General features: G+C 41.0%; 1 protein-coding gene and 1 long non-coding RNA gene across 5 annotated transcripts in view; one reads left to right on the top strand and one right to left on the bottom strand.

The window, feature by feature from the left end:
- LOC137191070 (mannosyl-oligosaccharide 1,2-alpha-mannosidase IA) overlaps positions 1–24,672 on the bottom strand; it is a 200,154-nt gene that overhangs the window by 23,864 nt on the left and 151,618 nt on the right. The gene's annotated exons all lie outside the window — the stretch shown is intronic.
- LOC137191077 (uncharacterized) lies at positions 929–5,244 on the top strand. The gene is made up of 2 exons (XR_010930347.1): positions 929–2,928; positions 3,023–5,244. It is a non-coding gene; the product is annotated as an uncharacterized lncRNA (long non-coding RNA).

Genomic DNA, 24,672 nt, shown 5'->3' with positions numbered 1-24,672 from the left:
AAACTTACATGAAATACTTCAATTAGAGGTGAAATATAATCAAAATGTTTTAATACCTTGAATTTATCAAACCTAGCAAACAATGATGCAACTGTTGTTGGACTCTGCACAAGTATTAAGATAGAAAACACTTACTCGGAATTACTCTAAATGCAGCTTAATGTCTGTGTCTAAATTTTATGCATTTATAAAATTAGTTCACAATAAAAAAAAAACAGAATTTCACCAGCTTTATCCTGTCATGAATTACAGCTCAGTGTCTTAATCATACAAAGGTTTTATTTGACTCCTCTACTTAATAGGGCGAGGCAGGATGTCTCAACTATTCTTCCTTTCTTCTTCACATTTAGGACACATTCTCAAGTCTGATTTGACAGGTGACGGGCGTCTTGAATATATGGCAATAAAACGACTGTGTGACTGGTTGCTGATGTGTTTTAGCAGCCACTAAAGAGCTTCATCAGTTGCGTAAATCCTTCACTCACAATGTCACCGATTCGGAGTAGAAATGTAAGCTTTTAACAGGAGAACAAAGCTCTCTCTCTTTCTCTCTCTTTACACCTGCCATCACCTCTTCTTTATTCACATTACTGAGATGTAGGAGACAAAGCTGGCAGAAAACCTGATCTGCTGGAGATGAGAAAGCCGCTGATAAGCAGCAGTGTCATGGAAATCATATCTGCGGTTTTGAAGGCAAATTTCATCTCCGCTTCAGAGGACTTTGTGCTTTCCTTGATTCTGTCCTCTAGTTCTGAGACCAAAGCACTTGCGGATTGCATGCATAATGTTTATTTGATACACGTCCAGCACGGACGCAGTTATTCTCATGCAACCGGTTGCGTCTGTGAGAAGAGCTTATCTGAAGTCACTTTAGGTTCCTGTGCTCCGAAAATAACGAACAAATCTGAAAACTCAGTGGGCGACATTTTAAGAATCTTCTGATGTCGCCCGGCTGAGAAAAAGGACACGCAGATAAATAATACCTATTTTTGCAGCCTATGAGCACAAATCTGCAAACTAACCTCTTCTGCCTCCGTCGCTATCTCCCACCAACATGCAAGTCCTCAGTAATTTCTCATCATCTTTCCTCTTTGTCCTTAATGTTGGAGGATGAGCCAAATCTATAAAGCAGCTAGAAGGCAGCGGAGCCTGTCAACTCCAGTGAGCAAGTAAGTAAACTTTATTTATATAGCGGTTTTCAAAAAGGCAGCGCTTGTAAAGTGCTTCACGGTTGATAAAATGCATAATAGTACACAGCACGAAAACAGCAAGTAAAAAATACAATTTCTAAATGGAAACAGACACTCAACAATAAGAAGCAATACAAACAAACAAAACAACATTGAAAGACAAATAAAACCAATAGGAACCGCAGAGCAACAAACTTAGAAAAACACCAGCCTATACAAGTGATTTTTTAAAAGTTTTTTAAAATGTGGTTCAGACTCAGCTGACCTGACAGTGAGGGGGAGGAGATAGTGTTGGAGTTAAAATGGTAAAAGCACAGTTCCCTGTTTGTTTTGAGCCGGGACCGTGGGACACTCCGAGTAATGTTGGTGCAGTATTGAGTACCTCTGTCCACAAAACCACAAAAACAACTTAAGCTTAACACTGCACTGCCTCTATTGGCATAATGTTTCATTCAGAGGCTCTTAGAAATCCAGCACCATCACTCTGTGGGTAAACAAAGGCTCACAGTTGTAGTCTTTTGTATGCTGCATTTGGATAATGTAGGGTTTCAAATAATGATTATTTCACTGCTGATTAATCCGCCAATTGTTTCTTGGATTCATGGTTTGGTCTGTAAAATGTCAGGAAATAGTGAAAAATGTTCATCACGATTATCTGAAACCCAAGTTGATGTCTTTAAATGTCTTCATCCGACCAACAGTCCCAAAGATATTCAGTTTACTGTCACATATAAAACAAAGAAAGGCAGCAAATCCTTTATCAGTTTAAAGACTATTTGATTATCAAATTAGTTGCAGATGAATGTAGTCTTCTGTCAGTTGACTAATTGTTTAAATGTAAAAATACTCAAATTTGGATCATGTTTACAAGTATTCACAGAGAGTCAAATCTGAAGTCTTAAAAAAATACGTTTTAAGTTTCATGAATACATAACACCATTTAATTCTCCTCTATTTTCTCATCTCTCATCCCTTCTTCCTTTAGACATAAATCCTTGAACCCTAAAACAAATCTTGCATTTAGTTACAATAATTCATTCACATCAAGCACATCAAACGAGCGCCTTCAAGTAAACATAACGTCTGAACAGATTCTTCCGCTCGTTAAGCTTTAAGACATTGGTGTTAAATTGAGTGAAGTTACAAATCCTTTATGATTTTGTCACGTTAAGTCTGAAGTGTTTCCATCCTCCACAACTCTAGTGACGGCTATATGATTGATATCTAGTGCTCAAGTGAAGGAAAAGTCTTAAAATTGACTGAACGTGATCCACTTTCATGACAGACCGATCGATCATTTATAGAAAGGCTGTAAGGAACATATGAACAATATACAAACATAATAAAAGAGAATCTCCATCCACAAAATCCAAACTGTGGAACTTCCTTGTGTCTCTCTGTAGGATTTCGTTCATTCATAGTTATTTCTAAAAATATATTTCTGTGGTTCGAGTTAAAAATGTGCGCACACACACCTGTGAACACACACATACATTCATGTTAAGACACGGTTCAAGGACTGCTGCTGGCTGAAAGATATCTGAGGTTTAATTCAGCTAAGGCCGTAATAAGACACTCATTTGCTCAGTGCCAGTTGACTGGAACAAAAAGTCAATTCTCGGTGTGTTTAGTTTCTCTCCCCGGCGGCATTGATCATTATTAGGATCCCTTTCTTTTCTCTTTATCTTCATGAGTCTGCCAGAGGAACGCAGGAGTATTCACAAAGAAACAGATGCAGGTATCTCACACGCTGCTATGATTGAAAGGAATATTACAATAGAATATTCAATACAATATTCAATAGACTTCCCCAATTTTTTCTACCCTTTCAGCTGCATCTGACAAGACTGACAGGAGAAGACCCTTTTCTTGCACATTGATTTCGTTCTTCATTTCACAAGCTGCTGGTGCCAGCTGACTGTGAAGCAGAAGAGCCCACAGGTTGCAGCACCATCACTCATCTACGGTTCAACAAGTATGAATCTCAGTACCATCGCCATTGTAGCCTTTGAGCAAGCTTTATACCTGGCTTTGAATATTCAGAAACAGATGTCAGTTACATTGACTAGCTTTCGTGGTGTGCAAAATTAAATATTCAAGGCTAACAGGATAGCAGAAAGCCTGTAAAGGTGTCTATCGTAGGGCCCTCCGCAAATATTTAGTTGCTAATTTTAAAAACCTAAATGTGATTCCATTCATGTCAGTCATTTCCTTGTGAATTTCAGTTTTATTCTGTTCTTTTCTCATCCTGCAACATGTTTCAGCATCTCAACCGGCAAAGCTGGCAGTGACATAGATGTCTTGAACACCATCTTGCTAACTTGCAGCGCGCAAGTCCCCACATCAGCCGCTCAACCCTGATGTTGGAAACGAGAAGTACTCTGCATAATTTATGCAGCATAGCATCGCCTGAGAGCGAGTAGGCGAACATGCTAAAGCAGATCCAATAAATTAGACATGAGGACTTCTCAGAAAACAAATGCAGTGGTAAAATGGAAAGTACCCACCAAAGCCCAAATTGGAAAACAAACAAGTGGCGGCTGCTCAATCAAGCCCCCGCTGGAAAGGAGCAGCTCTAAATTAGTCCACATTACAGCTATATTGTTAAGCAATGTTCATCAGCTTAAATGCTCTTCTCTCAAGTACATGAACTGCCCACCTACTTGCCACCCCTCCCTTTGACCCACTAAACTGGGCTTATACAAAATGACTTCACAGTTTGCTGACTGCTGCTACTGTACAGCACTAGCAGTTGTTGTTATTTATTCTTATTCAGTGATGCAATTATGGTCCATATACACGTTCTGCCTGTGCCTCAGCTCTTGATGTTGCCCAAAGCCTAATTACTACGGGTATAAAGCACACCATTATCTCTCCACTGTGTTTGTGAATACCAGGAAAAAGGAAAACAACATTTCCTGTTGCACAGGATTAGGGATGGTTTGTGAAGATGTGGTTGATTGACTGCTGTAAACCTAACTGGTCATTATTGGGATGTTTCAGCTTCAATATAATCTTTCCATATTACAGGGTAGCCACCAAGTGGCACTGTATGCTTCAGTTTTTCTTTGGAAAATCAGTAGGGGCTGTCTTTCATCTAAAGCTGATTGTTGTGTGCAATGCTGTTGCAACGCTTGCATGAAATAAAAGAGGGGGAAATCCAGATGGGAAGAGTTAATCCCACCCATGCTCCACTGTTTTGAAAAACACATTGAGACTGTTATAATAAACATGTTAGATTTCTGAAGCCATCGCTGAGCTACCTGTCGTAGCAAATCACCATGTGCCATCGCCTTCACACCTTGAGAGATAATAATGTTGGCACGCTGGACCTCATCAGCTACCTCTGTGCCACACACACGAAAAATACATAAAAGATCTTTCCTGTCACATAGCAACACTCTTTTACCTGTTTACGCACTGACGGACGTCATGCACAATCAGCTCTCCCCGTAGCAACAGATCAGACAGACCCAGTGACCCATCAATAATTCAAGCTACTGTACAATGTGCCTGGTGCCATAGCCGCTCTCCCATCATTACTGACGAGGAAGAACAGGGGGAAGTGGGAGGGGGCTGGTGGGATGGAAAGAGGAGCAGCGGTTGGAGAAGATGTCAGGTCCACTTCTCATTAGGGCCATGACGGAGTCTCTCAGGCCTGTTGGAGGAGGACAACAGGCAACTTCTGGCCCAGTCAGCCAGACAGAAGAGCTAACGGGTCCCTTCTTGTGTGGGAACCGCTATACAATACTGCAAGAAACTACAGGATATCTGAGAGATCTTGTTAAACCCTGAGAGAGACAAACTGTCTCAGACTGTCTGTCATTTACATGCAAATGGATGAGACGTTCACAACTCTGCGTGGGTGATGGATTAAAGTTTTCATATTCATTTTTTTTTATATCCTATCAGCAACAGATTCTAATACAAAGCTAAAACTTAAAAGCCCTGCTAGTTTCAACCAGACTCTGCAATATTCATTACAGTCATCACTATAAGTGTTTGACGAAACAAAGTTGTAATAATGCGGATAAAAATAAAGTTTGTCCTTAAAGAGGTGCTGATGTTAAGATATCATGAAAGCCAATTTCTGCCAGAGAACAAACTGACATTTCAGACTTCAAGTGGTACAAGAGGAAAGCTCATCTAGTGTCCAAAACACTACTACTGCACATTAATGGGCGAAGTGAATTTCATGGTCATCTTGTCCATTAGATTTTAATATTTTCTGTGTACATGTGGTTATTTTGGCCTGATGTTAGAGCTACAGTAGAGGAGAGATTACGGGTCAGCAGATATATTAGGAGGTGTGCTTTGGGGAGTGTATGGAGTCTACTGGAAATTTCTTGATAATTCAAACATAAGAATGTTGCTCTACCTGGATCAAAGATGGACCGACCGGCATCTTAAAGTTCTTAAGTACTGGAGGGAAAATGTTTGCCAAGGTGCAAACAAAAGTGTACATAAAAGGGATGTCCTCAAGCTATAATGTAAGTATTCATCTCTTGTTTCACACTGTACAAAAAAGGGTCCACACCTCCTCCTCCAAGATATCTCTGGAAGGCTGGACAATAAACATACAGCAAATACTTGTTGTTTATTCCCAAAAAGAGATAAACATAATCCGCGGGACAAGAGCCGGCGGATAGCAAGAGAGTGGTAATGAGATTGGAGGAACACAATGCGATGAGGGGGTGAGGATAAAGTGTAGAAGATAAAGCAGTCACAGCCTCTGTAGAGGAGAGAGGAAGAGAGAGAGAGAGGGAGAGGGGGAGAGAAAATGGGGGTGGTTTGTGTCTGAATCTTTGACTGGGATGCGAGGAGGCAAGGCGAGATGAGGGAGATCAGATTTGGGTTATCTGTGTGGCCTAGCGTGGTTCTGCGGTTCAGCTGACAATATGAGCCGGTTGTTTGTGGAGTGGAAGAGAGAGAAGTGGGGCTTCTTTAAAAGCTCCTGATGGCAGAGTCAGGCTTCAAAGCATCGCCTGCCTCATCAAAGACTCGACTCAGTGAGGGATATGGCCACTGTGATGCCGTGCATGTGGGGGAGCGACTGTGTGTGTGTGTGTCTGCATATGTTTGTGTGTGGAAGCCAGAGAGAGACAGATGTTTGCCTGAAAATGTGTTTATTCCTCTTTATGTATATGTCTCCACTGTAAATTAAGACGCCATATAACATGCTTCCTGAGATTAATGTTTATAGCGCAAATCCTTCATCGGTGCGTCTGCAGGAGGCTATCGCGTTGTCAGAGGCTGACAGCGAATAGGAAGATGGTGAGAGGTGCGGCAGTGTAAGCAGAGTGCACTTGGGAAGCCAAGGACGAACCGTCACGCATGTCAGCTCAAGCTGCACATGCAGTCATTTAATTCCACTGTGCCTCTGAAGTGTGATGTTTTTTGGAGTAAAGTTGCTGCCCTGAGTGACAAAAAACTCTATGTAATCTATCCTCTTTAACCAAAAAATAAAAGCCTACATAATCACCCAGCCCCCATAGAGTCTGTAAAGAAAAGGCAATTCAGCTTAACACAGTGAACAGGCTGCATAGCGTAGATAACCGCCATTCAGACCCACAAAATTTCACTGCGATTCCTAGAAAATTGAAACGAGCAAGACACTCAAGAAACTCGATTTCACAAGTTCTTTTAGAAGGGGTGAAAGCCAAGGCAGCGGCTCGCTTCTTATAATGAAGGATAGACGTTTCATCTGTAAGCTGTAATGTCATACATTTAAAAGAGAAAAGGAGAAAAAAAAAAAAGTTTGATTTAGACATTCTGTACAAGGTCAAACTGGATTCTGCATGATTAAAAATGGGGATATAGCCAAGATATAAAGGTTTTACCTCAGTGGAAACAATTTGAGATGGTAATATATACAATTATACTTTACATCTGTCAATGCGTGTTTTATCTGTCTCGCACACTGTTTAATCTGAAAGTGGGAGTCGTAACAAAGGTCGTACAGTGCTGCCGAGGTCATCTGGAAACGCAGAGAGGATAGTTTGACTGTGTTGGGGCAGAGAGGGGGGCAAGCATAAATTAGCTCTCGCTACGCTCCTTCAGTGAAGGCAGGAGTTTCAATAAATGTGGCAGACTTGACTGAAATGAGATCTGAAGAATGAGGGTCATGTAGGGGTCACATTCAGTTTTATATACTTCTATAAACTCAAATTCCATTAAAATCAAGAGAAATTCTGACGTGCACTCTTTTCAATGTGCTGCAGTCTGGTTTTTTTTATACATGTGGAATTAAGACACTTCATGACATTTATCTTGGCCTATTGCATTACACCATGTGCCTTTCCATCTGAAGTAGATGTGTAATAATGCTGGGTTTTGTGGTCTTTCACCACATAAAAGAAAATAGAATTTCTGCTAACTGCAAGCCCGCTAGAATGTACAATTTCTAGATTGAGAAATCATTTAGTAAATTATTCACCTCGCTCTGAAATCGCTGAGTGGGAAAACTTAAGACTTTCAGTTACAGGGCTTGAGGTCAAGCGTACTCAAGTGTCCTTGAGTGAGACACTGAATCTATCAGTTGTAAGGTTGCTGTTGTGCAGCTGATCTTCTGCTCTGAGGAGCAAAGTGAAATGACAAATTCCCTGCGGGCGACAATACAGAAATACAACAACAGAAGGGAAAATAAGGTGAATAAAGTGATTTTTTGAGAGGCAGCCCTTCACATAGCACACTGTGTAAACACTCTAAAAACACATCAACCATAGACATACATGCCTTAAAGCTTCAGTCAGCTTCTGTTTAACAGTACTACAGAGGCATGGCTGATGACATGCCATTTTGCCTGTGATCTAAAACGCTAGCTGTTGCAGCCTATATCAAATCATCCCCGTAGGATATAAGGCATATGGTGTTGTATTCCTCTCGATCTTTCATCAGGCATTATGATGGATCCTCTTGATTCTGTCAGCACCAACCTCCATCCGTTAGGCTATCATCGTCTCTGAGTCTACCTCAGGGACCTACTTAGATGGCAATGTGTTCTCCTCTCCGATTGGCCTGGCAGGCTTCCTGTTGCCGCGTATATGCTGTTGCCATGGTTTCGACTGGGGCTGCGCTGCAGTGTTCACTAGCTCCATCTGTCTTGGGTGTCAGCTGGGTGGAAAATGCTGTGATTCCACTCATTTTCTCACCGGGGGGTGGCATCCATCCTGCTGCCACTCCTCTGCCTCCGTGCTGGCACACATCAACACAATTCCATACTCAAGTTCAGACACACAGCTCGACAGTAAAGAGGATTGTTGTTTGAGGTTGGACGTGCTTCATCAATTTGAAGGCAGAATAACGTTAGGGAAGCTGAACAGATTTGCTTGGCTCCTGCCAAAAGACCCAGGTGCAGGATTCAGGCGATGGGAGTGAGAAAAACAAATAAATACAGTGGAGCTCGTCTGAGCCCAGTAAGAAAGGAGGTCACTCATATCAGAAAAATGGAAACTGGATTAAATTTCATAATTAAAATACTATGCCAAGCCGCATGCATAATCCACATTCCAGTTTCCTTTTATCCACACAGATATTCCCAAAAGTTGTGCAAAATTAATACAACACATTTTCCCATCACTTTCCAAACTATGCTTGTGTGAAATTGGGAAGTCTGGACATGTAGTGCCTGAACAACTGACCACGTCAGAAAATAGCAGGGGCAATATGGGCAGACTTGGTAACAATGGTGCAGTATTGACTATGTGCCCACTGAGGCAATGCCAGAGCACAGCCATGCTTGAGGGCATCAGGCTTGTAGCTTTTCCACCTGAGATTAACACAAACTGTGGTCACTCGCCCTTGGCCATTTCTCCTAGAAAATGCTAAAATGGTTTGGTCCATGGTTTTTCCTCAAGGTATTGTTGATTTTTGTAGAAATGTAACTAGTGGTGCATGGGAATTCACATTTTAGACATATCAAGAAACATGAAATTATAGTAAGACAAATAACCAGAAAAAAACATTGCACTGCACCAGCTGAAAAAAAGACAAGCTACAGGCATGACCAACAACATAAATAAACATGAATCATTCTGACACTCTTCTTAGTAAGAGGGTTGCTTAGAGTTTTGACCTATCACAAGAACTGGGATATCTTTGGGCTGAAGACGCTGGGCTGAATATTCTCACAAGATGGTGAGTAATGGTGTCTGATATTCCCCAGACCCCTCAATGTGTGAGGCCCCGGGGTCATCTGAGGGATCCCTGTCTTGCCACAAATGTCACAGCTCATAGATATTGCATGGGCCTTGGCCTTTTGATGCTAATTAAATGTTACTGCTCACCAAGCGCCAAAATAGAGGAAGTGCGGGAGGAGAGGCGAAGGAGCGTGAGGAAAGGATGGACGAGGGAAAGGAAAGGAAAGGAAAGACAGAACGGAGAAACATCTGCATGATGGAAGAATAAAAGGAGACAGATGTATAAATTATGGTAAGCACACACACACACACACACACACACACACACAAAAAAAACATTCTTAAGCCATTTCCCCAGATTAACTGGTATTTTCAAAAGAAGAACATTACTCATGCATATTTCAGACATGGATTTCTAAGACCAGCTGTGACGGATATGATAAAGTGGAGATAAAATACATTATAATGTGATAAATGGGATCAAAATAATACATTTATGTCAAAGGTGAATTCATAAACGTAAAGGATACATCAGGTTGAAATAAACTGAAATTATTTCCCATAAATGTGGCCACTATGGCTCCTTGGGTCATGCTAACTTATATAGTTTCGCTATAGAGATTGGACAAAGGACTGATAAAGAGATGCAGTTAGCCATAATGGCTGCTACAGGCAGCTGGTTTCTATGTTTACTTTCTTTTAGGTTTATTTGGAAAGCTGTGGGAAGCTTGCGTAATTTGCCCCAATATGTTGTTTTGCACGAGTCCTCGTTTCCCTGAATCTCAATAAGTTCTAGGAGCTGGTGAGTGCAAAGTTAGCAAGATCCACAGAGCCAAAATGGACACATTTATGAGAAATGCATCAGGTTGAAATACATTAGAATCATCCTTTAATTTTATTTTAATTATGTGAAGCCTGTTTTAGCTCTATGAAGTAAATCATCGATTATCTTTCTGACATTTAATAATGTTGGTTTACGGGTACATGTTATTAATTAAGGATACACACGCTATAATTAACCACAGTCGTGTCTCATGACAGCTGCTCTGATATTGTTGGAGAACCTTGTCGATATGGCACGATCAGTGAGATTACACTTTTCTTGCTGTTTCCTGAGTCTAACAAATGGTGGAGTAGTTCATTAAAGGCGTGTCTACATCCATTTAAAATGACGCTCATGCATGTGCATCCACCTCCACAAATACTGAGATTTTACACAACTGAACCGTGTGTACGCACAGCTTTGCACATCCTATGAAAAGACTGCATATGCATATTTATGTTTTTGTGTGTAAACACGGTCTTAATTATGAATCTACACAGAGTTTTATGCATCTGCCTCAAGTTTGTAACAGAGACAGGAAGAAGAGAAAGACACAGAAACAGTCGGGGGTTGTGTGGCTGGACATGAGCCAGGTTTGAGTGAGATGCACTAACTCAATATCCTCTCAACATTTATGCCTTTTCTGAGCTGGATGGGAAAAAAAACTACTTCAAATCCTCAAACTAGGTGAACTAAAGTCACTGGGACTGGCACAGAGAGGCTATGACATCAAACCTAACTGACTAACACCACCCACTAGCATGCTTCTATTCATGGTCAGCCCACCGTCTGTGAGGAACATTACTGTTACTCAGCTCAGTGTAGAAATGTGCACATAAAGAGGGACTGTGATGGCGTCTGACCTTGATGGGCAACACTGAGGCGGAAAAACACCAGGCGGCCATCAGCTTGCCACTTGACTGAGAGACAGCTGTTGATCGCATCAGGAGGTCCTCAATCGATGAGCCAGCAGAACAACACTGAGCTGCAAAAAGGGTCCATAAGTGTGTGTGTGCCTTGGATGGTTTTGTCACATCTGACTGCCAGTGCTGTTATGTGAATCAGTGGTTGGCCCTGGGTTGGGAGTCAGATGTTTAAATGTAATTTGTTGATGCGTGGAAAACAATCAGCTTAACGCAGCACTACATTACCAATTATTTGCTGTTTTCTAACAACAGAGAAAATCCTGCACAGACGACTGTGGATTTGGGTTTTGTGAAGCTGCACTCGTGCTTTAAACTGTCAGTGTAACAGATGTAAAGATGCCATTCGAGGACAGACGTGCTTTTATTCTCTGGAAAGAAACCGGGTGACTTATTTTGACTAGTCGGTGGTTTGTGAAAGTCACCTTGGTGTTGTTATTTCACTTATCTGAGGCAAAGTCAGCGGTAATCAAGAGAGCGCTTCATGCAGAGTGGCATTTGTAATGTCCCAGTCTGGGCAGGACACCCAGGCTTTGCTGTGACAAGTCACAGGTTCTGTCACCCTGAATAAGCCTGCTGTCCCCATCGTGGCTGCGAGAGCACGCTGCTGGTCAGCTTGTATTAATTTCAGAGGGCTTGCTGTGTCCACACTGGTGACAATAGCAGAGCCAAGGTGTCTCCTGGGAAGGCATGCTGTCACTCCTGCCACAGTAGCGTCCACAGAGGACTTAACATTTCTTTTTTTTCCATTTCTTTTCTTTCTTTTTAGCAGCGCATGGCACTGCTACAGCTGATTTCAAACAGCAGTATCATGTGAGAGCAGAATACTCGTGTCTTTGTAGGAGTACGTGCGAGAGAGAGCTAGGCCTGTCGCGACGTTATTGACTTATCGTACGACATATGGACATGACAATCATTTTTGCTGACCTCGATATTGCCCATTGTGTTTACACGCATGTTGGTTTACATAAGAATGTCACCGACATTATAGCCAACATGATGCCAGAATAAAAAGCATGACATGATGAGGCAAATAATCTGTCTACTTGTTTCAGCAGGTTGTTTCTAAAAGGTTTCAGCATTTTGATAAATTCAGCTTTCACTAACCACTGCTAAGAAAAAACCCCCAGTACCTTAGTGTACATGAAACAGGTGATTTACCGCTTATTTTTAATATCATTTAGATAGCTGTGACATCATTATATTCTGAGGGAACATTACTAAGTTGTTTCACGTTGATTTTGAGAGACTGTGCATCCCCACTACCCTGGAAAAAGTTGTAAACAGTAGTGAGTGAATTTTGCGTGTCATTCTTTTTAATAACATTTTGCTTTATGAGTTGAAACAGCACCCCTACCCTCAAACTCCGGTCCCCAGAGGAGTCACGGCTAAATACTCCCACCTACTGACATAGAAGAGCATAACAGGACATGAACTGTACAACCTGAACAAGACTAACGTGGTGGTCGTAAATTTGTTTTTTTTCTTTTTTAGGGCAAACCAAAAACTCATAAACTCATAAAATCCCCCCTTTTTTTGGGAGCATCACACTCCCACGGACAAATAAAAATGGCTTCTGACATTTCTAGACACCCAAAATTCTCCCAAAACTCTTTACTCCCACTACTGGAGGTGTGCTGCAGGTATGTGAATAAGGTGAAACTAAGGGTCCTGGCACCTCCCAGATAGGTAAATATGGTATTTGAACCATGTTAACCGCAACTGTGGCATAAAATGGTCTTAAAATGACAATAACATCGTGTATCGCAATTATTTCTGGGACAATATATCGTCCAACAGAAGTAGTTATCGTGACAGGCCTATTAGCAGCTCCTGTGTGAACCCAGTTCGAGGTGGCAAACGTGTCATATTGTGAGGGCGGCTACCTGCTCGGCAGCTGTGAAGCGTCTCACCGCAGGTCGGTGTCACTTCCTTTTTCTCTCTTTATTTCCCCTCTCAGTAGGATTTCTTCAACCACTGATCTACCAATTTGCCATCGCCTCAAACATTCCAATTAGCAGACAGACACAGAAACAATTTCACTGCTCCCTCAAACTTAAAAAGTCAGAGGATAAAAACACTGGTGAGGCCATTAGACGTTTGAAATTCAGTCGAGTGTGTAGAGAAGAGAAGCTGTTTTCACCTGTGGATGGCAATTAAAGTGAAAGAGTGGCAACAGCTGTACCTGAGTGCACTACTTCACAATTACAGCTTAATTACATATAAAAGAAACCCCTTTCCCCATTTCACGTTTTTAGTTTTCTTGTATTCATTTTTCTTTCTCACACTTGAAAGACGTACTTTTCCACATATTATACTCGGGTGTTTAACAGTTCGGTAAGTTTTTGCATTATTTATTTTAAATCACTTTTGAAGACGCAAACAACGCCAAAGTTATTGAATAGTCAGCTAGTTTAAAAAACAAAGTAAATTATTATATTTCAATGATGATGCTTTATAATTCAACTGTATTTCACAGGAAAATATTTTACTTTTACATCACTCATTTATATTGTATCTACAATTTACATACTGTACAAGCAGAAATCTATTAGGATTTAGTGTTTGTCCATTATTGAACACTAAAGCTTATCCCGGAGCTTTCAGTCACATCTCACAGTCTTCATCAGCATTTGAATTCTCCACGACTCCCATCTGCTGATGAGGACAGCGAGATGTTGTTGAAAACTCTGCAAAAAAACAAATAAGTAAACCTACAGCTGAGATTATTCTGCTACTCAAGTAGATTTGTATTGAAAAAGTTTAAATAATCTCACTGAAGTGGCAGCTTTTTTCATTTAAAGACAACAACTTTTTTTTTTTTTTTTTTTTAACTTTTTGGACTATCATAAAATATAATAAATACACTGTTATGGGTGATATAGTAGTTAAAATTATCTCCAACTCAACCAGGTAAAACAACAAAATGCGTACACATTAATACACAGGTAAAATAGGTAACCAATAATAATATACAGTAGATATATAATTATGTAATACTCTGAACTCTGTTCTGCATAATAACATTAACCTTTACTTTTAAGTATATTGTAACAATACCTACATAAAATTAATTCAATTTTGAATGAAGGACTTGTAATTGAATATTCTTACATTGTGGCACTTTTACTTGAATAAAGTACCTGAATATATCTTTCACCACTACTGCCAGCTTACCATATGTAGTGTCACACCTGAGAAAGCATTGAGGGATGGGGTGAAAAGTTTGGGAATTGTAAAAGCATGAGGGAGCTTTCTTTTCCTCGGTGTAATACCTTGAGTGAATGCCAGACTCCGTGTCCGTGCTCCGTGGGCAGAATGTGAGGATACAGACGATGCCAAAACACTGTTTGGCACAAAAAGAAAGCACTTCCCAGCCCCACTACGCTGGCGCTCTGCCCAGTCGCTGCTAGCCTTTGCCGGTTTCAGCCAGCTTCTCCACTTCGAAGCTGCGAGGACATTTCCTCCCCATGAACGTCAGACAGGCAAATCAAGACATGTTCCCCCCGCTGAGCTACAACGTAGGTTAACTTGATCAATGCAATCACAGAGCTGGCGACAAAATCAAACTAAGATGAGGTTCATTAAGGCCCAAATTAGTATGCAACTTCAAAGGGGAGCGCTCTGATTGATATCATTATGAGAGCGGTAATTGTGCAGCCACAGCTATTAGACAATTGGCTGTAAAAAATATAAATCTTTCTCTCAGGAAGAGAAGAAAACCTTGACCTGATACAGGAGCTGTGGAGCTGAGCGGAGGTCACCATGTGTTCAATTCTTAGCTGTAATGAAATGTCGTGCTAGGTGGAATTGGCCCAATCTTGGCCACCCAAAAAACAGTTTGGATGATATAAGAGGAATTGGTGGTAAATGAGCCCAAGGAGCACAGAAACAGTGGCGGAATTGGCCGTGGAGAATTGACGTGTTCTGGAGGAAGCAGGTGGAGTCGGGCTGAACAGTGATGATGGTTCCTGTTGGCTCCTTAGATGTAATTACAAGTTAATGAAATTATCATATTGAAGGGACGCTCATACATCTCAATTTACTTCATTAACAAGCGCTCACGTAGGCCAACGGATACTATACGTCCTTTATATATCTGCTCTCTAAATCTGAGGGGTCACGTGATGACTAAAGGGATAAGAAAGAGACAAAAAAAATACTGTTACGAATAAATAATCGTTAATTTTTTCTGACTTTTGTAAAATTTTATAAATTTAGTTCACCATAAAGTCTTACTGATAGTTGCATAAATTATAAAACCCTTAACTAAGGCTGAAATGCTTAGTCAAATCAATGATTTGTCGATTGACAGAATATTAATTGGCACCAATGTTGATAATCGATTAATTTTCAAGTAATTTCTTCAGCTAAAATAACAAAATTTCTTTTTTAATTATAGTACACTAAATATCTTTGGCTTCACGTGTCACCTTGTGTTGTGGGACATTGTAATGGGCATTTTTCACTATTTTCTGAGTTTATTGACCAAATGATTCATCTACAAAATAACTGGGATAGTAATTATTAGTGAAAATAATGATGAGTTTCAGTTTTACCCTGAACTGAACCAAAAAAATCCTGCACATTGTTGATCATTTGTATTCACTTTATCAACAATGTTTTGGTTCTGAGACCTTCATCAGGTAAAAAAAAAATGAAATATTGATCGACGGTGTGAAGGATTCTTTGTGATTTTTTCCTTGTGAACGAGCAGGTGCTTTTATTTTTTATGTCTTTTCAGGGATACTTTTTTTTTTCCAAGTAACAACCTTTGAGGAGAATAGCATGAAGCCTAATCCTTCACTACGGCAAAAACATGTGAAGAGGAGTCACAAACAGACTTTGTCTACTGTTCTAGTTTGGCTTGCGACCCCTCAAAATAAAGCCTTGTCTAGTTGAACCCTTTGTCACACTTTGCATAAGTCTGCTGGCCGTGACCAGTATAATGACAGTGGTTTTGGCTTAATTGGATAATTTTTTGGGTTCTGAAGCAGTAATAATATCCAGTAATTTACAAGGAAATTAGAGGTAATGACCATAATTTCATAAAGCAGAATATGCTTTTCCTGCTTTTCATTCCCCTTAATCAACTCAGGACCCTCAAGACTTATTCTGTGACCCCTTGCGTGGATCCTGCCCCTAGGTTGGGAGCTACTGGCCCATGAGTTTCATAAAAGCAGTTTCATAAAACGTGAATTAACCTTTTCACCTCAGATTTTTTTGCTTTGATTTGTTAGAGGCCTAAAACTATCCAGTGTTTCACAAGAAAAAAACATTATAACATTAGAGAAAAGTCTAGTTTCTGGAGCAGAACATGCTTTTCTCTACTTATTTCCCATCAAGCTAATCATCTTGTGACCCCCTCAGATTTATCTAACAGCACTCGGAGTGGTTGGAAGTCACTGCTTTAGACCATTTTTGTCCAAATCACAGTAAGATTTTGCTGACTGCATTCATCTGTAACTGTCTAGAGCAGGCTGTGGTCATACACATCTCCCTTAAAAGAAACTGGCAAGTTTCATATTTCAAGGGAATTTAATTTTATTTTTTTTATAAATTACATAAAAGGGCTTGAAAAATCTGATCTCGAATGATTGAATGAGGGTACAGAGATGTGAAGCGGATGCATTCTCGTTTGGGAGGTTTGACACTTTTTGAAATGTCACAATGCAGCAGAGAGAAGGGAAAGTGAAGTGGCCGCTGGGAGAGACGCCTCCCGGAGCATCATGGGTAGACACAGCTCTTGTGTAACGCTCTGCCTTCAGGTTGCCATGGACAGAGGTAACCATAGGCTCTTTTGGGAACAGCAGTGACCAGTATGATAATTGGTGGCAGAAATCCTGCTTTTGATGCAGCAATCATGTAAAATGTAAACTGTCACAAAGGCTACACCCTCACAATTATTTTCAATGCAGCTGCGCATAACAATTGCAGAATTATGGTTTTAAAACAAGTGGAATACAAAATGTGATTATCCATCTTTCTGCGCCGTACCACATGACAAACTGAAAGATGAATCAGGTGTTTGCTGTGGAATAATTCGGGCTGTTTACTGATTGAAACTGTCAGCGTGAGACCGAGTTCGGCGGTTAACTCCGCTTCCGCCCTGTCAAACAGATCTCCCTGCTTAGTGAATTCATCATTTTCATCTTAATGGGAACATTTGACTGACACCTGCCATCTCGAGTTGCAGGATCATGTCAGCAAGCACCGCAGTATTCATTGCAGAGTGTGTGTGTGTGTGTGTGTGTGTGTGTGTGTGTGTGTGTGTGTGTGTGTGTGTGTGTGTCAGAAGGTCTGTAAGAAAGGAAAAGATTGAGTGAAGAGTGATTGAAAAGAGAAAGCTGGAGCACTAACTTTGTGTCAGAGTAAACAACTATGTGTGTGTGTATGTAGGTCAATTAACCGATAAGCTGATCCACAAAAACTTTATTTGCAATTTTGATAGGACGTATATCTGCTGTCTGTCTCTAATGTACAGACAAGAGGTTAAAAATAACCTAAACAATTAATAGATTGTCAAAATAGCGGCAGATTACAGTCTTGTTTTGTCTGCAACTTTTTATGCTACTGCATTGTAAACTGTTGAACACCTTCAGGTTTCGGATTGTTGGTCTGACAAACCACTTACATATAAAGATAAAATAATCATTACTTCCAGCTCTATCCAGCCTTTGTATTCCTGGCCGCAGTATGTGATGTCGACGGGACGAAAAAGGCAGAACTCAACTGTGAGAGCAGCGCACACACACGCTAGAGTTATGTTGCAGTTCATCTTCAAAAAAGTAAGCAGTTGAGAGCATGTTTTCATTTAATGACTAAATAATTACCTTTGCGAGATGAACGTGAGTTATATCGTGACCTTTCTACACCGTCACTCAGAGACTAACGTTAGCGGAGCAGAGCAGCAAACTCCAGCAGTAAGACACGAGATCAGCTGACCAGCACATACTGCAGCATTAAACAATTTAAACCAACTCTGAGGGGAAGAAGTCGGTGCTCAGTCTGTTTCACATCAGAAACCCTGCGGCTGCTCAGCGTCTTGAACGATGTCTTTCCCCGGAGCTGCTCTCCACTGCTGGAGACATGACGTTAATAACAACGCAGCGGAGCACTCCTCCTCCTCCCCCTCAGTTTGTTATTCGCATACAGGCAGAAAACTGTAAGATGCTTTCAAATTCATTCATTCATTAATTAATGCAATTAACTTTTTAAAATAAAAAGGCTGTGGACCATTTATCTTATCTTCCAGTTCTGTTTCATGTTGTTTTTCAGCTGAGTAAGGACACCAGTGAATGTTTTAGCACACAGTAAACTGCAGCAACAGACTGAAAATAGAGCCCCCTTTTCTACTACGCATATCATCCCAGGTCTACATGATAAACACCGTCATCTGTCACAACCTTTATTTTTCATCTTTTTGTGTAAAATTTAATTCCCTATGGACACTTTTCTCAGTAAAATGATGATTTTTTTTTCACTTAAGCACACAATACTCTAAAAGGTGCGTACACTGCACCACGCATGTTCTCCAACCTTTATCACCTTGGTCTCTAAAAAAAAAAAAATCCAAGGAAAACCCTGCACAGGATGGTCTTCTTCCAGGCTGACTGACTGCATCTCCACAGTAAAGTGATTTGGGTTAGAGGGTGGTCGGGGGGGTTGCAGAATGGGAAAATGGGAGTATCTCATGACAGCATGTAATGGCTGAGTGGCCACGATTCAGCAGCCCCTCTCTCTGCCCCTAATGGAGTGATACATCGGCCCATCTCCCTGCGTTAATCAGGAGCTGCACCAGCTGGAAACCAAAACCGTGTGCACTCTGCCCACTGGACTGACGCTGCTCCACAACAGCAGGAGAGAAGGGAAGAGACGGATAACAGTTGTTTAGATTTTATCACTTCCTCTATTCCAACTAGAACAGATTTGCATCTTTTTATTGACTCTTTCACTTCGCTTTCTGTCTGAATACACCTGCATCTCCACTTGTGAAGCAGCTACCTGTAGCCTTTGTCACTTGTATTTAAGCCTGCAGTGAGTAAAAACAGGTCGATATCTTTCATGATAATATCGGCTTAAATCTGAACGTGGTAAAACTGAACATGATATAAATTTTGTGTACATGACAGATGCTTTACCGCAGATTTAAAACTCCAGCATGTCACAAAGGTAAGTGAGACCTTTCACTGTTACTGAAAAGCATTCACGTTGTTAAGTTTTATGAAGATACATTTTTCAGCACTAGCTCTGGTCAACCCTGCTGTAAAAACTACACAAAACAAAACCTGCAAGGTCGAAGGCGGCTGTGTTGGTCAAAAATTCACTTTCGGGAATCATTTACCAGACACACCTCAACATTTCGGTTTCTGGTGGCACCTGGAAGATGCTTTATGTCCTCCTTGATTCCTATGATTCTTCATATATGTTATCACTTAATCTATCATTTTTCCTGTTTTTCCATGCTGTATTTCTATCATTTTGTCATCTGTTCTTTTCTGTACACACAAGAGCTATTGCATGTCTGTCTGTCCTGGAAGAGGGATCCCTCCTCTGTTGCTCTTCCTGAGGTTTCGTCCATTTTTTTCCCTGTTAAAGGGTTTTTTGGATGTTGTATTGCTGTACGGATCATAAAGTCCGCTGAGGCAAATTTGTAATTTGTGATATTGGGCTATACAAATAAAAATGTTATGTTTGTTCTTACAAATTAGAAACAGGTTCTGAATATCGAAAACTATAGACTGAGAGAGAAAGTATATAGATGTATAGAGAGAGAGAAGTGAGAACGTACGTTGCCATGAAGCAGCTTGACAAGATAGACGAACACAAATAATAGATTTTTCACTTCCATCCTTCTTCCCACATATAGGGGCTTTTTCTGAGGGTTTGTGGGTGTGTGTGAATGTTTAATGTATTGTCTATTTGTGTGTATTTAATTTATATATAGACATGTGAACACGCACATCTACGTGTCTAAACCTGAGCCCTAACACACTGGAGTTCCATTCGTTTGTACCAAGTTTGTACCCACTAAATGTGACATCTACCATCTCGCTACTGTCACCAGGTGATAAAACACCTTCCTGTATAGATGGCAGTTGTCCTACTTTCCAGAGAGGACTCGTTCTGGGCTTTCAGCGCTGTTAATACCTGATCTACACACCTCACTGCTTGGGAACAGGCCCAGAACTGTGGCTTAAGCCTGCATGCATATTAACCAATATATCAAACTCTTTCTCACCTCAGACTGTCAGAATGTGCTATCCTAAATCCTATTACTAACCAACTCAGAGTGATGGGTTCACTATCCCAGAGCCACCGGAGAGTGTGAATACAAAATCCTTTTTTGTAAAGTCAGCATTCATCTTCCCCTGTACATTACCACGGACAGAGGAAGCAGAATAAAGCCTAATATGAACGTCATGCACATACAGCAGCACTTTTACTAAAAGTAAGAGAAGAAAGGTTTCCAAGACTGGCTAGAAAAGTCTGAACATGGGGAAGTACATGTACCTTTACATAAGAAACTATGTTAATGTGCAAGGTTCATAACTCCCAGTTGGAGAGAATAGGTTATACTGGGAGGCTCCCAAGGGAGTAAATCAAACTAATGATCCTCATGGGAAAAATTAGAGAGCTGAGCAAAGCAAAAAAATAAAGATGGACTCAGCAAAGGCAAACAAGTATACAGCTTACTAAATACAGTAGACACATGAGGGTTGAGTATGATAAATGTTCGTATTAGTGCATCAGTAGGGTATGCAAATAGCAGTAGTTGCAGTAATACCATAAAAAAGACCCATAAAATATTTACTGCAAAGAAATATCAGCGATGAGGGAACACACATAAAAAAACAAAACACAAGGTATTCTGTACAAGGTAATACAATCTGACCTATTGATTGATTAGTAAGGCTTGAAATGTTCAATTTTGGTTTATTTGGTGTCAGAGAGGTTGTTGATTCAACTTTACAGGCTGCAGTTTGTAGTCATGTATTAGCTTGTATTATTTTGTAACGTGCCCCTCCCTGTCGAAACAAACACACCCTTCTCCTGTATGGACTAATAACAGGAACACTCCACCTTAATTATAACACACAAACTAAGGCTTTGACATTTTAAGCTTCATAACTGTAGTACAGTATGATTTTTATGGTCTTTATGGTGACTGCAATACACCGTGCATGTGTTGCTTTTATGTCCCTCACACCTGTTTGTGTCTGTAAAACAGGATTTAGGCTTCTACAGGCTGCATGTAAGTGAACATACACAGGTGTGAGGGGGGGGTATAATGTTCATGTCCACTAGTGGGCAGTGTCACGTTTAGCAAACCACAATGTAAAGAAAATGTGGAGAAACCCCTGAAACAAGGAATGAATTTCAACCACTACTGTGTAACCATGAAACAAACGTGAAAGAACTGGCATTTATCAATATAAGAGGAACAGGAAAAGGATATTAAATAACATTAAATACCTTGATGAGGAATTTAGTATCCTGTGCTCTACAAGACGATCAGTGTTATACATTTCAAACTCTTAACAAACTGTTAAGATTTGGGAGATGTACACGTTTTGCCCCTCAGTGGTTCTCTGTCAGCTACCTACTGTATGACAGTTGCAAAGACAGGAGAGTTAGCTTGTTTGAGTAAGTGTAACTATAAATGTGAAGCTGGAAATTGTACTGTACACTTCCCTGGAATTATAAAGCACAGCGTGACCACACAGACATTGTATTTCGTGCATCAGCAGGCAGACAGACTATAAGCACAGACTTTCATTTGGGACTGACAGGGCGAATGGATTTCAGAAGCTCAGCACTGACTGCTGCAGAGAACAGTAGTAAAACACTCTGGATTGATTTTTTAAGCATTTGTTGTTCCTAGGGAAAGCTTTTTTTGTTGCTACCATTAAAGAGTGATCTGTGCTTGCTATAACTAAATGTGTTACCTGACTTCAATCAGATCGCCGAGAACGATGATACGTACGTACAGTTATAGAGGCTGATCATGGGCCATATGACATAAACAGCATGTCAACAGCAGCAGCGTGAGCCATCAGTCAACTGTTGGCCATACTCGGCCTTGCTGCTCACTAAGACACCAATTACGCCGTGGGATTGTGAGTATTAAAAGCATTTCGTGCAGAGAATCAAATCAAGTGGATGAATGCACAGTAGGAATCATAATTCCGACTGCCGAGCGCCTGAGAGTGATCAATCATGGGAAATCGCAGCAGAAACGTCTATTCTTTAATCTTATCCCTTCATCCCGACGGACTGCAGCACTGCAACAGATAACTGAGGTGGAAAAAAATAACAATGAGATTCATATTAGCCGATAAAAGGAGCTGGACGAGGAACAATATTTCATTTACATACTGGAAACAGGATTATAATTTATCGTCAGGGTACAGATGGAGGCTTTCTTTGAAAAAGCCCTGGAGAGTTTCTGTGTGAATATTTTTTCCTTATGCAGCCTTGAGGGACCATGAGCCGAGATACAAGAGATAGTACAGCAAAAAAACGGTCATTGTAAAAACAAAAAAGGGAACAAAAATCTAACAGAGGGCACACATTTGTCCTGCTTGGTTTATTAGAGTGTTTTGATTGGTGGTGTATTGTATGTGATCTTCACATCCCTGCAGAAGCAGAGACAGAGTGAGAGATGTGAAGGAATAACTCTGTCACCCAAACACTAAGATGTATGAACTCTCCCAGCCGAAGGCGTGCTGTGAACACAGACTCTCCCACAGGCCCGGAGGGACACTCTGTTTGCGTCCCCTCTTTCCTCAGACGCACAGTGAAGCGTACAACCTCAGGTGGAGTTTGTGAGGTGACTTCTTTTATCCCGGGGCAGTCTCACTTTATGTGCAGCTAAGACTAGCATCATTCCAGGAGAATAGAAACGGGAGGAGAGAAAAATAAAGCTGTGTGTTCAGCTAGCTGAGACACAGAGTAATACTACAACCAAGATAAGGAAGATAAAGCTGAGGAGAAAAGGGAGAGACAGAAATGAGATTGAAAAAAATGTGTTTGAAAAAAAAAAAAGAAAATAAGGAGGTGAAAACAGAGTTTGAGCAAAGTCAGGGTTCAGGGTTTCCGCCAGTGTATCGCAAGCCTGGCTGCCCGCTGGGCCTGAGGTGAACCCAAGCCAGGCCTAAGCATCAGGGATTTGTGTTTTCAATGTATTTTAAGATGTTTTCTAAAGTAGAGTATCTCCTTTTAGGAATAGCCCAGTGCATAGTGAGTGTGCGGTCTAGAGAGAGATAGAGAGATTGAGTGTGTGTGTGACGGTGAGGCTGCAGCTACCGGAGCAACCCGCCTACCGTCTGAGAGCAGGAGGATTTCCACTACAACCCAACCCTTTCCACTGGGAGGCACAGTCACAGCAGAGAGCGGGAGAGTTTCTGCTGAAAACAAGTACCGAGACCCAGGGAGACATGACGGCAGCTGCTCCCCAACAGCTACGTGTGTTTACAGCAAAGAGCAGGAGGGAGGACAGACATCTCACTCTACTACTCTGCTGCGACTCTGCTGCTGCTTGTCTGACTAAGTATTGATAACATGCTTGGTGTTTTACAAATTAGAGTTTTTTTATTTGATGAACATGGGCGCTGATACGCAAAAATGAACTAAATAGGGGTTTTTTGTGTTTTTTTTAAAAGGCAAAACAGTGAGCCAGTAATGTAATCGGTGTATGCCTGATCACCATGTATCAACGGTAACATCTTTATACATGGCAACAACACCCCCCCCCGCCAGGCCTATCAACTTTTCTATGGAACAAACTCAATACCATTTTTTTTACACTACACAGTATATCATCATTGCATCTGTCAGGAAGCAATTTCTGGACACGTCCTTTTGATTGACGGATAAAGGGCGTCTCAGCAGCAACGAGACCGGGCTCCATTACCCACACAGCGAGCAAGAGGACATGCACTGTAGCCGTAATGATACATTTAAGTCAGGAAGGGACTATTTGTTGGTGAGGAAGAGCGAGGGGCAGCAGGCGCAGCCCTGACGGCCGTTCATCTTTCAAAATCATCAGCTCCAAAGGGGAGTGCTTCCAAATCTCTCAAGCTTGCATGCCCACTAAGAGGCCGGCCCATTAGCTAATTGTGCTACGCTAAATATGAAGAAACAGATCAATTAATGCCTCCACACGGGATTGAGATAATGATAGTGTATGTTTTAATGGGTGCGTGCATTGGTGTTTGTCTATATGTACCTTTGCATGTGTTAATGTGTGCATCGTGCCACTCATAAACCTACAGTTGTCTGCGGTGTGATGTTAAGCCAATAATTCACCTGAGCCGTTACAGACAGGGAGGTTCCTCAAGGGAAGAAGTGAGGATGATAAGTAATTGAATTTCCCAAGGCTGCAAATGGGGGAGATTTTATTCATTGTTTAGAATCTAATTGATTACCGCGAGTAGGCTTTCTAACCTGTCCCACAATTAATATGCTTCTTTTTATGTGCTTAATTAATGGCCACTGCAGCTTCGTGAAAAAAAAACACACTCAATTACATCTGGAATTGAAAAGCTGTGGCAGTTTGTGCTGCATCACAGCGCTGGGGACTGCACAGAGACATT

The sequence above is a fragment of the Thunnus thynnus genome, chromosome 10, assembly GCF_963924715.1.
Source record: "Thunnus thynnus chromosome 10, fThuThy2.1, whole genome shotgun sequence".
Lineage (NCBI taxonomy): Eukaryota > Metazoa > Chordata > Actinopteri > Scombriformes > Scombridae > Thunnus > Thunnus thynnus.
This window is presented reverse-complemented; position numbering and strand designations above follow the sequence as displayed.